Source organism: Lemur catta, unplaced genomic scaffold, assembly GCF_020740605.2.
Source record: "Lemur catta isolate mLemCat1 unplaced genomic scaffold, mLemCat1.pri scaffold_65_ctg1, whole genome shotgun sequence".
In the NCBI taxonomy this organism is placed as follows: domain Eukaryota; kingdom Metazoa; phylum Chordata; class Mammalia; order Primates; family Lemuridae; genus Lemur; species Lemur catta.
In genome coordinates this window covers 1,199,329-1,213,223 of record NW_025423864.1, presented here as the reverse complement: position 1 = coordinate 1,213,223, position 13,895 = coordinate 1,199,329, and the positions used below count along the sequence as shown (strand labels likewise).

The 13,895-nt window shown below is 42.1% G+C and overlaps 1 long non-coding RNA gene across 1 annotated transcript; it reads left to right on the top strand.

Moving 5' to 3' along the window:
* The first annotated feature begins 223 nt into the window (after positions 1–223).
* LOC123629967 lies at positions 224–2,010 on the top strand. Its single transcript, XR_006732471.1, has 3 exons — positions 224–597; positions 1,045–1,157; positions 1,967–2,010. It is a non-coding gene; the product is annotated as an uncharacterized LOC123629967 (long non-coding RNA).
* Positions 2,011–13,895: the final 11,885 nt, after the last annotated feature.

The window sequence follows — 13,895 nt, the reverse complement described above, 5'->3', positions numbered from 1 at the left end:
GTGGGTGTGAGGGCATCAGGTGAAGCTTAGCCTCTGTACTACAGGGGCCAGTGTTAGGTGATGCCCTTTAGCACCACCACGTTCTCCACTGTGGTTTCATGCTGGGTGGGCTTAGGTTTCTGCTCCCAGGGGTGGCTCTGCAATACAATGTGAATGATGGTGAGTGGCGGATATCCTAGGCTTGTGCTGCTGCTGGCATTGAAAGTGCAGAGGAAGAGGGAGACTGTTCTGTGAGGGCCCATGGGGCAAGGACAGGAGAAGGGTGTAAGGGCGCCATGGTCGCCAGCCACGCCCTGCACAGTGCTCCTGGTGTCACCCACCCTTCACAAGCTGCCAGGTTCCAGGCAGTATGGCAGAGAGGCAGTCGCCCCCAAAGTCAGCAGCAGAAGCATCTGGTGATGTGTCCACCTGCGTCTCCCACCCAGCCCCAGCCCTGGCTCCTCCTGCTCTCATCCTTAGATCTGTTGGCCCTTGTGCTCTCACCCAGGTGCCTACAGTTAGCAGCTTCTGCGGGGGTAGGCTGCCCCCTACATCTGCCCTGTTGATACGGGATTCAGATTCTGGAGCTTCAGCAAAGTTTTTAAAGTGGAGGTGATGGTAAGTTGGCAGGTGGAGGTTTGTGGAAATTCACTGATAGTGAAGTCAGGTTCAAGTTATCAGCTGAGAGTATGTATGGAAAAGGAGGTCTTAGTGGTTTGTGGAGGAGGTACAGAGTCACGGAGGACTAGAAGAATGAGTGGAAATGGGAAATGTTATTGAGGCCTAACTGGAAGTTGGGGATCACGAATTTATATCAAGACCAGTCAAGATGAGTGTTTTCTCCTACTGATTTCTGTTTCTTTTATCTCTTCCAAATGTGAATTCTGGAACTATAGCCCCATAGGGCGCTGAGAAGATGAGTGTGGGGGCTGGCCTGCTAGCAGCGCAGTGCAGCTTGGCAGCAGTGGCTCCACAGATAGAGAGGCCTCTTCGGGTGACCCAAAGTTGGCATAGCCCAACTCCAGGGCCTCTTCCAGACCCTGTCACTTTCCGTGCTGTTTCCAGGAAGAGACCAGCCAGGGCCGTGTTCAGATGGGGTTAGGAAGCCAATGAGGTGTGATGCAAAAGGAAGATGTGTATGCTATCAGGATGGCAGGGACCCTGTCGTTAAACAAGAAGTAAGTCTCCACTGCGTATGTTTCTGTCTATGCCACCATGAAATATTTTTAATAGTACAGCTCCTGGGAGTCAGTGATTTATGCTCTAAGATGATATGCTTATATGAGTTGGACATTATAATTTTCAGTAATGTTATGATTGGCCATTGATAGAAACATCCTGAAAGACTGACTTATGAAAAAGGGAAGGTAAAACCTACATTTGTGGGGGCACAAATAAGCATTTGAATCTATTTTTGATTAACCTAAGATATTAACATGATGAAATAGCCAGAATAGTTATAGTCAATCATGGAAACTCACCTGAAATCCTGTCCCAAACGGGAATAGTGCTTTTGTTTTTGATAAAATAAATTGTAAAATAGAAGAAGATGGTGGTGATCAAATTCTTACACAGTTGGGAAAGAGTGGATGTTAAAAGTAAGGGAAGAGGATGCGAAACAAACTGGTGATGAAACAGAAATCAGAGAAACAAGCTGGAAGGATGACAATTATGGGTCTTAGTTCTGTCAGTACAGTAGTAAACACTGTGTAGCATGGCAGTGAAAGCTGCAACTCAGAGCCACCTTTGCAGCCAAAACATAGTCTTCCATAAGAAACCTCCAGCTTGGCAACTCTGTTTTCAGAATAGTACCAAAGCAATATGTATGTATCATGTGAAAGAATTTATTACAGGTAAAAATGAAAAAGACTTAAGTACAAGCTGTCTCATGAGAAGGTCAGCACACACCACCGTGCTCATTCGAGAAAATGGAAGTGTATCTGCTCTGTCCTTAATTTCTTCTCCTTCACTCCTGTTTCCACTACAGCCTACAGATGGAGGAGACACGAGCACCATAATCTCACCCATCAAACTTGTCCAAAAGATGGTATCTAAGATCCCATCGTGTCATCAAATAACAGAGGAATCTGTGTTTTCTTCTGAAGAAATCTCCTTTTCCGTGTCCATCTCTTAGAAGCAGAGAAGAGAAGAAGCTCTGGGGGCGTCATCTCCAATATTCCTGACTCTCCAGCATGATGAAACCACAGGAAACATAGTAGCAAAAACTTTCCCCTTCCAAAGGCCACAGCTGGGTCCAGAAGATCTCCTGTCTGGTACCACTTCTGCATATGGCCTCCAGATAATTCTGAAGCTCTCTGTGTTCACTGCACGAATGAGTTCAGCAGAGGAAAGGATGGGAAGGATCTGGGCACCAGCTGTCTCATCAGACACACGCAGAGAGCACAGCGCTCCGCTGTGCTGCAGGAGAATGTGGACCCGGGCATCCTGCCTCTGTACTCCATCCACCCAAGCCAGATACCTTCTCTACTGTCTCCAGAGGTGGATCTAAGGTCTATGTAGTCATCTTCAGGAAAACTGGTCAAAGAGTCCCCTTCAGCTTCCTCCTCCCCTGATCGGCTGACTGAGGACCTGCCATTGCATTTGAACCCTGGCGATGTGCTGATGGAAGCTGTGTTGGTGTTGTCATCCTCCAGTGACGTTGGGGAGGCCGTGATGTCCTTTCCTGAGAAGCATCAGTCCCACGGGTTGAGGCCTGGAATGTTTGAGTGTGGTGATGTCTTCCAGAAGAATAAAAAGGTCATGAAAAGAATGAAATCAGAAGGTTGGAATCACTTTTCATTGCCAGTCTCAAGGCAGCGTGCAGATACTGCAGTTGTGTCATCAGTCTGGGAAAGAAGAGTGATGTGGGAAGAAGCTGTGTGATGAGACACCTGTACAGATGGCATCCTGAAGTAGTCAGGAACCAAAAGAGCTTTCTCTGTGAAAGTTTGGCAAATTGTATGCCACCTTTGTTTCTGCAGAAAGTTCCTTCTCCAGATGAATTGACTTGGGAACAATGGTCATAAGATGTAATCAGGTTATGTTTCCTATGAATAGCAAAAAGACCTCAAAGCTGTGGAATCATTTTTCTGTTTGCTCTGCACACTGAAGTTGTGTGATTACGCTGTGTCCAGATCAGCAGAGGAAAGAAGCCAGTTACCCTGGGCACCCGTTGTCTCCTGAGACATTGCAGAGGCTCCACAGCAATGTGCTGAAACCAATGTCTCTGAGACAATGCAGTCCTCTTCTCTGGACATATGTGTGCCACTGAGCACAGAATTATTAGGACCTCCCTCCTTTGGTGGCACCAATGACATGTTTTATGATTCTCACCCAGTTGCAAAAGTAACATCACAAGTCTAATAGCTGCAATGGTCATACTTGACTTTCCGTCTTTGTAGACAATGTTGGCTCTAACAGACTGCTCCAATACTTGAAAACTCAATGTTCCTTGCCCTCCCCATCTTACTTCTCTAGAACAGGTATCCCAGGTACGTGTGGTAATGTGAAGCAGATAATTGTGTCACATCTTAAGAAAGGTGAGATTCGGATCCAATTCACTTTGGGAATAGGTATGAATAACCGGACTTAAGAGGACCTGACCATTTAAAGGCTCACTGGGTCTCCTTCGAGTTGTCAGTGTAACCACACTGTGAGGACTACCATTGGTCAGCACTTTTTAGATGTGTCACAGATTGTGGCAATAGCAGCAACAGCATTCAGAAGAAGCTAGAATGATGGTGGGATGTCTCGGATACCTCAATTGGCTTTCAAATTGGTATAATGGTGACTGACAATCCAAGCACAGAAACGACATAGAATGAAGTACAGGAGCATGCAGTGCTTCAGCCACATGATCAACTTGATTGTATATGTGAGGACAGTAAGAGCCACAGAGTGGTGCAGAACTTCCTTAGCATTGCACAGAAGATGTGTTATTGGGTACATCAATCATTGAAAGCCAAAAAGAAGCTAGCAGAGATGCAGAAGTCATATAAATTGCCACAGCACCATTTTATTCAAGACATTCCATCCAAATGGAGGACATCATTTCATATGTTGGAATGACTCATTGAACAAGAAAGGGCAATTAACGAGATGGCAACAGAGTATAATTTGGGAGAACTGATCGCTTGTGACCAGTGGGAGGTCATCCAGTCTCTGATATGCACCAAACTTTTCCATGCTAACAGTCGGGAGATAGCCACACCAGTTTCTGCTTTAATCCAAGTCATCCCCATGATCCACATTCTCAATATAAAAATTGAGGTCCTCTTTGAGGAGACGGTGGACATGGACACCATGCTAAAGTTCTTGAAGGAGTCTGTGGTGAGCTGATTGTCCACCATCCTCCATGACCCCAGATACACATTTGCTACAGTGTTGGACCCTCATTACAAATCTTCTCTGTTTACACAGGAGGCAGCAGAACAGCAAAAGTGGGCTTCAATCAGGGAAGTATGGAAATTCTGAGTTCTATCCAGATGACATGCCTGCCTCCAATGGGTGTGATTCATAAGAATTCGTTGGAGAGGATAACTTGTGGTCACTCTTGGCCAAGATGAAGAAGAAAAATCTGAGATTAAAGCTACCTGAGGACATGGTGCTTGCATAGTTGGCGGAGGAAGTGCTTGATAAACAGAGCTCTGAGCTGCTTGCTTACTGGAACCTCAAGAAGTCATCCTCAACAGGGCTGTCAAGTTTGGCCATCAGAGTTTTGGGCTGTCCCCCAGTTACCATCCCTTCAGAGAAGCTGTTCAGCATGCTCACTGAGAACAGTACCTTCGGCTAGTCCAGGCTCATGATGGAATATTTTTAAAAACTTATTTTTTTGAAAGCAAATATTTTCTTAATATATTTTCAGTATTGAATCTCACGATGGAGCCACCAGACTAGAGTTGCTATTGCTGCTTAGGCATTAGCAGTTGGTACAAGGGGCTGTGACTGTGCCCCGGGCCATGTATGTTACCAGACCAGACACTGAGGGTCACTCTCCAGCTTTCACCATAATGTCTGCAGGTGCCCTACTCCTACTCCTTCAGGCCAGGTATAGTGGTGTGTTTTTTAAGAAGTCTGTTAGAAATAGCTCGTCTTGTCAACTATGAAATAGGACCACTAGGTTTTAATTTGTAACTAAAGTTTTTTGAAAGTTGGGGTTTAGTAATTTGTCTTACTAGAATGGCAGAGAAAAGTAAATAATTTTATTCTGTAGGTGTTTTACTTCAAATTGGTATTATGGAGACTGACAATCCAAGCATAGGAAAGATGTTGAATGAAGGGGAGCATATGAGCATTGCCGTGCTTCAGCGGCATGATCAATTGGATTCCAGATGAGGACAGAAAGAGCCACAGAATGGTGCAGAACTTCCTGCACCATTGATTATATAAAAACCATGAATCAGGTACTGGATTTTAGTTTAGCATTGCTTTAATTGCAGCAAGACAGCTTTTGTGCCTGTCAAATAAAATCTGTAAATAGGAGGTGGAGGCCAAGCCATACGACCTTTGGAGTTTTTACTACAGGCTCTAAAGCTGTGGTCCCCAACCTGGGTACTGGTCTGCCGCCTGTTAGGAACTGAGCCATGCAGCAGGAGACGTAAGCAGCAGGCAATTGAATGAAGCTTCACCTGTTTTTACAGCTGCTCCACATCACTCTCATCACTACCTGGGCTGTACCTCCTGTCAGATCAGTGCCAACATTAGATTCTCACAGCGTGAACCCTACTGTAAACTGCACACGTGAGAGATCTAGGTTGTGAACTCTTTATGAGAATCTAATGCCTGATGATTTGAGGTGTGGATGAGATGGTGATGCTAGTGCTAGCACTGGGGAGTGGCTTTAAGTACAGGTTATCATTCTCAGAGAGGTTTGACAGCACAGAGACCATAATAAATCAATTGCTTGCAGAGTCATATGAAAACATTATCAGTGAGGATATGTTACAATGGTGGAACAATAGAAATAAAGTGCACAATAAATGCAATGCATGTGAATCATCCTGAAATCATACCCCGCCACCAGTCCCCTGGTCCATGGAAAAATTGTTTTCCATGAAACCAGTCCCTGATGCTAAAAAGGTTGGGGATTGGTGTTCTAAAGTATGTCTCAGGGTACAGAGAATATTCTGGAAAGTAACTGTTTACTGCAACAGAGACATGGCATTTGAAAACAAAACTAAAATTAGATGTATCATGTCAGTTACATGGTTACTTGCTACCGAGAATTTTCCCTTTTCAAGTTTTATGTGGTTTGTTAACTCACAGAGCTCACAAGTTTTTAATGTGAGCTCCTTTGAAATTTGCTCCAAGTTTGTCAATTCATGCTCATTGTGTAGCCAGTGCTTAATATGACAGGTTTCCAGCAGATGATCTGCTGCTTAGTGTCTCTGCGCTAAGGAAGGTGTCTTGTAAAATGTCTGCATTGACCCACTTGTTTGTTCAAATTATGTGTAAAATTCTTTTAAGAGAAGATGGCTTAATAACAGGGAAGAAGCTCATAAAACAGTTTTAAGAATAGCCTTAGGTGTTTGGATTTTTTGTTTAATGGTAGGGAAGATTCAGCCATTGTTGGGATATTTTAGAATCCCAAGGACATCAGAATGAAGTATTGGTTGTCAGATTCTTTGAACAATTATGTCTTCATAGTTTTTGTTTTATGTTTAAAAAGGTGGTTTCTCAATCAAACCAATTAAATGTTCTGAGTTAGAAAAATAACTCATTTACCTATGACCTTTTAGAAAAGTTGCTGTTCGGTTAAAATATTATAGCTATGCTTAATCAAAATTGCATCGCATTGGCTGTCTTGGTGTATTTATAAATGGTGAACTCAATTTCTGGAATTAAATTTATTTACAATTTTAAAAAATATTGTAATATATTATTAATGTAATTACATGAGATTTCTACTGATAAAAAGTTTAGTTCTTAATGGCTTTGTTGCAACATACATACTCATTCTGCAATCTTATTTTTAGAACTTAGAATGTTTATATAACTTCAAACATACAGTGAAGTAAGACAATACTACAAAGGATGCTTCTTAAACCCTTAACCAAGACTCACCAATTTTTAACATTTTGCTCCACTTTTTTTTATCATTTGCTTTGTAACTCTTTACAAACATACTTTATTTTTTACCATTTGAGAGTAAATTGTATACATAATCACCCCTAAGTGTGTATTTCCTAAGAATGATTCTTTTACATAATTCGAGAATAATTACCAAAATCAGAAAACTTAACATATATACAAAATAATTACGAAATTCACAGTCCATATTGAAATTCTACTGTTTATCTCAATAGTCTCCTTTGTAGTGTCCCCTACACTGTGGTTCAGGACCCAATCCAGGATCACACATAACACTTACAGTTTCATATTAGAGAAAAAACTAATTCAGCCTTTTTGCAGGGGCAAGGAGAAGAGGATCTTTCATGATCTTTAAAACTGTGAGGAGTAAATTGCTAATTATTTATAAAATATTCCTTTAGTTTGTCTTTGTCTGACATTTTCTCACAGTTAACATATTCTTGGTGAGTTTGTGATTAGCCTCCTAATGTATGGTTGTATCATAATTTTTTTTTTTTTTTGAGACAGAGTCTTGCTTTGCTGCCCAGGCTAGAGTGAGTGCTGTGGTGTCAGCCCAGCTCACAGCAACCTCAGACTCCTGGGCTTAACCGATCCTACTGCCTCAGCCTCCCGAGTAGCTGGGACTACAGGCATGCAGCACCACGCCCGGCTAATTTTTTCTATATATATTTTAGTTGGCCAGATAATTTTTCTATTTTTAGTAGAGACGGGGTCTCGCTTTTGCTCAGGCTGGTCTCGAACTCCTGAGCTCAAGCGATCCACCCACCTCGGCCTCCCAGAGTGCTAGGATTACAGGCATCAGCCACCGCGCCCGGCTGGTTGTATCATAATTTAACCATTTATATTGAATCGTTATATGGTTTGGAGGGCTTTTTTTTTTTGCTGCTAAAAATAGCAGTGTGATGGTCATGTTAACTCAAAACTTTGCCTACATGCTTAATTTCTTTCCTTAGAATAAACTTCTACAAATGGAATTGCTGATTTACAGGATGATATTCCTTTATATGGTGTGTTTTGATACTGACAGATAACCTCATTTGAGAGTTCAGCAGTGAGATAGTTTGCATGAACCTTTGTTAATTTGGGGCTCACTTGCCAAATCAATGCTAGTAGGTAACAGAGTGAGTGTTTAAAACCATAAATTTAGTTACACTCTTCTTTCTAATCACAAGGGGTATTTGATAAATTTGTGGAAAAATCCCAAGGTACCAGATACAATCTATAGAAATTAATGTGATTTAAACCAGATAGGTATGGCTAAAACATAACAATGGTAGAACAGTTTTATGACTATTTCTCAGCTTTCCTTATTTTCTTATGTTAAAATGTGGCATTAATATAACTTTGTTGCCTTTATATTTACTGAAAAGTATATATGAGTCCTCTAATTCTGTTTTTGTAAGAAAGCTACAGTCATACCACCAGTGTCAACACTTGGACATGTAAGTTGTGTGTAGTTTCTCTGTTTTCAAATAGAGCCTTCCAGAAATTTACATAGGAACTTGCTGATTTAAACATTTACCAAAAAAATTCAGCTACTTCCTGTGTTTGGTACTTTATTTCACTTCCTAAATCATCTTGAAATCAGATATATTAGTGACATTTTTTCTGTTAATAGAGAGTATTTTCTTAATATATGTTACATTATATATTTATATTATGAAATTTAGTTAAGGAATGGTAAGAAACCATAATTCTTAAATGTCTAATTGCTCTGCCTCCCCCCAAAGAGACAAATTACATGTCATAGTAACTGATTTAATAGTTATGCTAAGATTTTTCTCATTTGTTGTAAGTTTCACCATCATATCATTCCAAATATAGACATTTAAAAATTACTCTGTGACTGGGGTGGGGAACAGTTCTATTTGAGCATTATCCACCTATTGGCTAAGAAAATACACTTTTGCCTCATAAAGAATTTTCCTTCTTTCCTAAATTGCCAGTTTTATCTTCAGTCACCTCATGGTCATCTCTATTAAATGTTTCAGCTTTCAACATCATGGTGTCAAATATACCTCAGTGAGAGCTGAAGTGATACTGATAATGGTTTTTAATGCAACTATTTCAGAATTGTATCTGAAGTTGTTTCTTTAGTTATAATTTTTCAATTTACTAGGTGTCCCTGTTGTCTGAGAATGACAGGTGGAATGGAACTGGAGCCCGGGTGCTTGTACAAATCAGTGTTAATATGGGAGGAAGAGTGGAGTTATTTTGACCTGACCATATTACAATAGGTTTGCTTGAAACAATGGCTTTAGTTCAAATTGTGTTTGTAGGATTAAACATATTCTCAAAATCTGAGATACGTGTGTGTGTGTGTGTGTGTGTGTGTGTGTGTGTGTGTGTGTGTGTATTTAGTGAGGAGGAGAAACAGTCAGGAGGGGCCTCAGGGTCAAAAACAGTCACAGTAAGGGGAAACCACAGAGCCAAGAAAGGCCGCAGAGCCAGGAGTGTCTGCAGAGCCAGGAGGGGCCTCAGATGAGGGAGAAAACAGAGAGCCAGGAGGGGCCACAGAGGGAAGAGGAGTTTCAGGACCAGGAGGTGCCTCAGAGATAGGAGGATCAAAGGGACAGGAGGGGACCAAGAGTGAGGAGGGGCCTAGGCCAAGGAAAGGAGACAGAGAAAGATGGGACACTTGGACAGGAGGGGCCTCAGGTTCATGAGGGACTATAGGGTCACAAGAGGGCTTAGAGCTTGCATCGCATAACCAGGAGGGGACATAAGGCATGAGATGGTTACAGAGCCAGGAGGTCACAGAATCAGGAGGAGACACAGAGCAGGATGAGTAATAGAGCCATGAAGGGTCTCAGGGCTAGATGTGACCTCAGAGACAGGAGAGGACACAAAGGCACAAGGGGGCACAGAATCAGAGGGGCCTCAGGGCCATCAGAGGACACAGAGCTCTCAGGTGCCTCAGAGTAATGACAGGCTACATAGCCATTAAGGGACTCAGAGCCAGGAGGGGCCTCAGGAGGGTTTATAGAGCCAGGAATAACCTCAAGGCTAGGAGGGAAGTCAGGATTCAAAGTGACTTGGGGTACTGTCACAGAACAAGGACAAATTCAGCCATGAGAGGCCTACTGCCAGGATTGGATACAGGGCCAGGAGGGGAGACAGGATAGGAGTGGCCTCGGGCAGGAAGGGACAGAGCTGGGAGGAGTCTCAGAACAGGAATAACCTCAGGGCCAGCAGGGGATACGAGCCAGGAGGGGCCTAAGAGTGGGGAGAGGCCTCAGAAATAGCAGGAGGGTCACAGGCAGGAAGGGACACATCCAAGAGGGGCCTGAGAGTTAAGAGGGGACACAAATCAGAAGGGGCCTCAGAGCCTGAAGGGGACACAAAGCCAAGAGTGGCCACATGACCATGAGGTGACACAGAGCCAGGGAAGGTGACTGAGAGCCTAGAGGGCCCTCAGAGGGAGGAGGGCCCACAGAGCCAGGTGGGAATATAGTTCCATTGGGGCACAGGTCCTTTAGGGCAGCAGTCCCCAACCTTTTGTGCACCAGGGGCCAGTTTCACGGAAGACAATTTTTCCATGGACCAGGTGTGTGTTGGGGGGCATCTAACAGGCATAACGGATGCGGTGATGGGAGCAATGGGGAGCAGCTGTAAATACAGGGGAACTTGACCTGCTGCTCACCCCCTGCTGTGTGGCCTGGTCCCTAACGTTTAAGTAATAAATCTATATAACAAAACATATGTACATTAAAAAAACTGTATGTAAAGATTCGCTTTACTTCTGAAGGGATAAAAGTAGGCAGAATACTCCAATCCACAAAATAATTTTAAAATAAATTCATGGAAATTAAGAAATTACTTCTATCTGTGCAAGATTCATATTACTGCTCTTCCCAGGATTATATCCTTAATAAACTTTTACTAGAACTTTCAAATCGTACATGCTAATTGCCCAGAAATAACAAATTTTATCACATTGTGTACATATTTTAAGCTAACACAAGACGACAGTGTGTTTGTGTATATGTATAATAATCAAAATGACTTTTATTCTTACTTGATATACCTAAATACTCTTCACATGTCAGCACACATACGTATCTATGCCACCTTTTATGATCACATATTATTCCATCTATGGACACAATCAAATTGATTTACAAAATCCATCATATGCATTCCTCTTAAGACCTTATTATTTTAACTTCTGAGAAAAACAAATTGTATGATCTCTATTTCTTGAGGATATTTTAGTATAATGGAACTGATGGGTAAAGGGCATATACAATTTTTAAATGTGTAGTTACAGTTGCCTCGTTAGTGCAGTAGGCAGGCAGCGTGTCAGTCTCATTTGTATGTAGTTACCACCAAGTTGTCTATTTGAAAAGAAATCAGCAACATAAACTGTAAGTACCAGTATAAGTATTTTCCATGTTTAATATTAGTATTTAATATCTTCATTCTTACAAACTTTCTGGATACATTAATGGTATCTCATTTCTCTTTTAACTCAAAATCCTTCTCTTAGCAGAGACACTTAATACTTTTTCCTATGTGTGGGGGGCACTTGTAGATCTGCAAAAAAAGTACTTTGCCAATTTGAAATTAGAGGTCAGCTTTTTCTTGTTTGATTTGTCACCATCAAGTTCTAAATTCTTTCATATATTTGGGTGTTCCCAGATTTTCTATTCTGTTCCATTCATTTATCTGTCTCTTCAACTGTTAATAAATGATTTAATTTGTGAAAATTAATAGCACATTTCGATATCTACAAGTGCAAGTCTTATTCACTCCATCACAAAATTTTTCTTCATGTCATCACAATAGTAAAAGACAGACACCATGTGTAACTCAAAAATTTGGAAACCTTATTACTTTTATTTAGCTCCTGTAAAATTTATTAAGAGCTCATATTTTCAGAAAAATGAGTCTTCCTATTGAAGACTATGGTAGCATCTAACCACTTCAAAGTCTCCTTCTAAGTTCCTTGAGTAAAGGACACATTTACATAGTTTTATATTGACGTAAAATGGATATTGAACTTCTTGCTAAGATGTTTTAGCACAGAATTTGATACAGTGTGTGAACTGTTCCTCTCGTTATGTACCTTTCTATAAGGTGTATAACATAATGATTTAAAATGTGTACATTAACAATAAAACACCGTATATACTTGTGTTAGTTAAGTAGCTAAAATTGGCAAGAAAGTGTCCTAGAAGGGGAATCATGAGTGAACGGGGAAGCAGCTGAAGTTTTGTTTTTGTGCTGCTGCCCATGAAGATGGCCTTGGTGCTGGACCCCTCCCAGGTTTCCACATCCCAGGTGCTGCGGGGCCCACAGGGAGGACAGCCGGGCGCCCTCACTGACAGGACTCTGGGCTCCCGCCAGTCTGGGAAGGGCGTTTCCCCCACACCCGCCAACTGCACCCAGGCCCGGAATGGCCGCTCCCATTACCTCTTCTTTCTATCTCTGGCATCCAAGACCTTTTTCTTCAGCGAAAGGATCCTCTTCACTTTTGCTATGTCACCAGCGCTGGCAGCTTGGTGAATTTTGCCGAGATCTTTTTTCCAGATGTGGTACCATGGCTGTAGGAAGGCGCTGTCACCTGCCTCGCCTTCCAGGCCCACTCTGGTCTTGTCAGGGCTGCTGAAGGGGTCCAATGCAATGAAGACAACTCGATCTGACCACGACCTCCAACAAGGGAAATCCCAGTTTCCAACTTCTGACAGGAGCAAATCGCCAGGCAGCACCAAACACAGCCAAGCAAGGACAAGCACCGCCAGAGCCGTTAAAGCAAGTGTGCATGCACGCATCAGAGAGCCGTCACTGCACATGAGCACAACCGCCAGCAGGAAACCGTTCCCCCAGTGACACACTCTAGAGCACACGGACTCCGGGCTGTTCTGGCTCTGTTGTCCACATGTCCTGCATGTGTGGCTGCAACTCAGGCCCCTACGTGGGCTGGCAGAGCTCACCCTGGGCTGCATCAGGGTTGCCGAGCATGGCACCCGCTGGGCCTATGGGTTACCAGCCAACTGAACTCTCTGCTGACCATGGCTATAAAATTATAGACTCTAAATAAAGCTATTTTTCCAAATCTATTAGAAAATGTGTTTTTCTTTTGAATACCTAAAGTTGGTGCAATTACTTTTCAAATATGAGTGGTTTGAAAAGAGGCTGTCCATGGAGAGCTAGAATAAAATACGATCCTCCAAGATTTGGAAAAATAGAGAGATTTCCCATTCTTGGGTGATAGCATTTGGGCTGGGGCTGGTTAAAGTCCCTGACCTGGTGTTTGCTATATAGGAAGGATCACAGGGAACTGGCATGGGTAGACTCCTGTAGCCTTTTGGTCTCTCTCTGCTGACTGTGGCTATAAAATTATAGACTCTAAATAAGATACGCACATCTCATTGATACATTGAAGCTGAAAAAAAAAAAAAAATCAGTCAAGACCCAAAGATTACCTGGCCACAAAATATTATCTGAAAGCCAGCTTAGGCTCTTATTTCTGGAACTTTTTTCTTCCCCTTTTACAATTTCTCCTCTTAATCATTCCCTTAGCTAAACTCTTTTTATAAAATCCTTAGCTATTCTGGCAGACTGCTTATTAAAAAAGGAAACCCTCTTGAAAACCAGCAGATTTTTTTAAAGAAATATTTTGCCATTCAGACCTTTTTTAAAAGTAAAACATAAAATTCCTATAAAGACACCTTCCCTATAGTAAAAGAAATGGTGACATTATTATCTTCAAGGATGAAGAATTGAGTCCAAGAAACTGTCAGAACTTGTCAGAAGAACTCTTGTTTTCAGCCTTCTCACATATTTCAGTCATATTTTCACAGTTAAGTGTTCTTTGTACAATC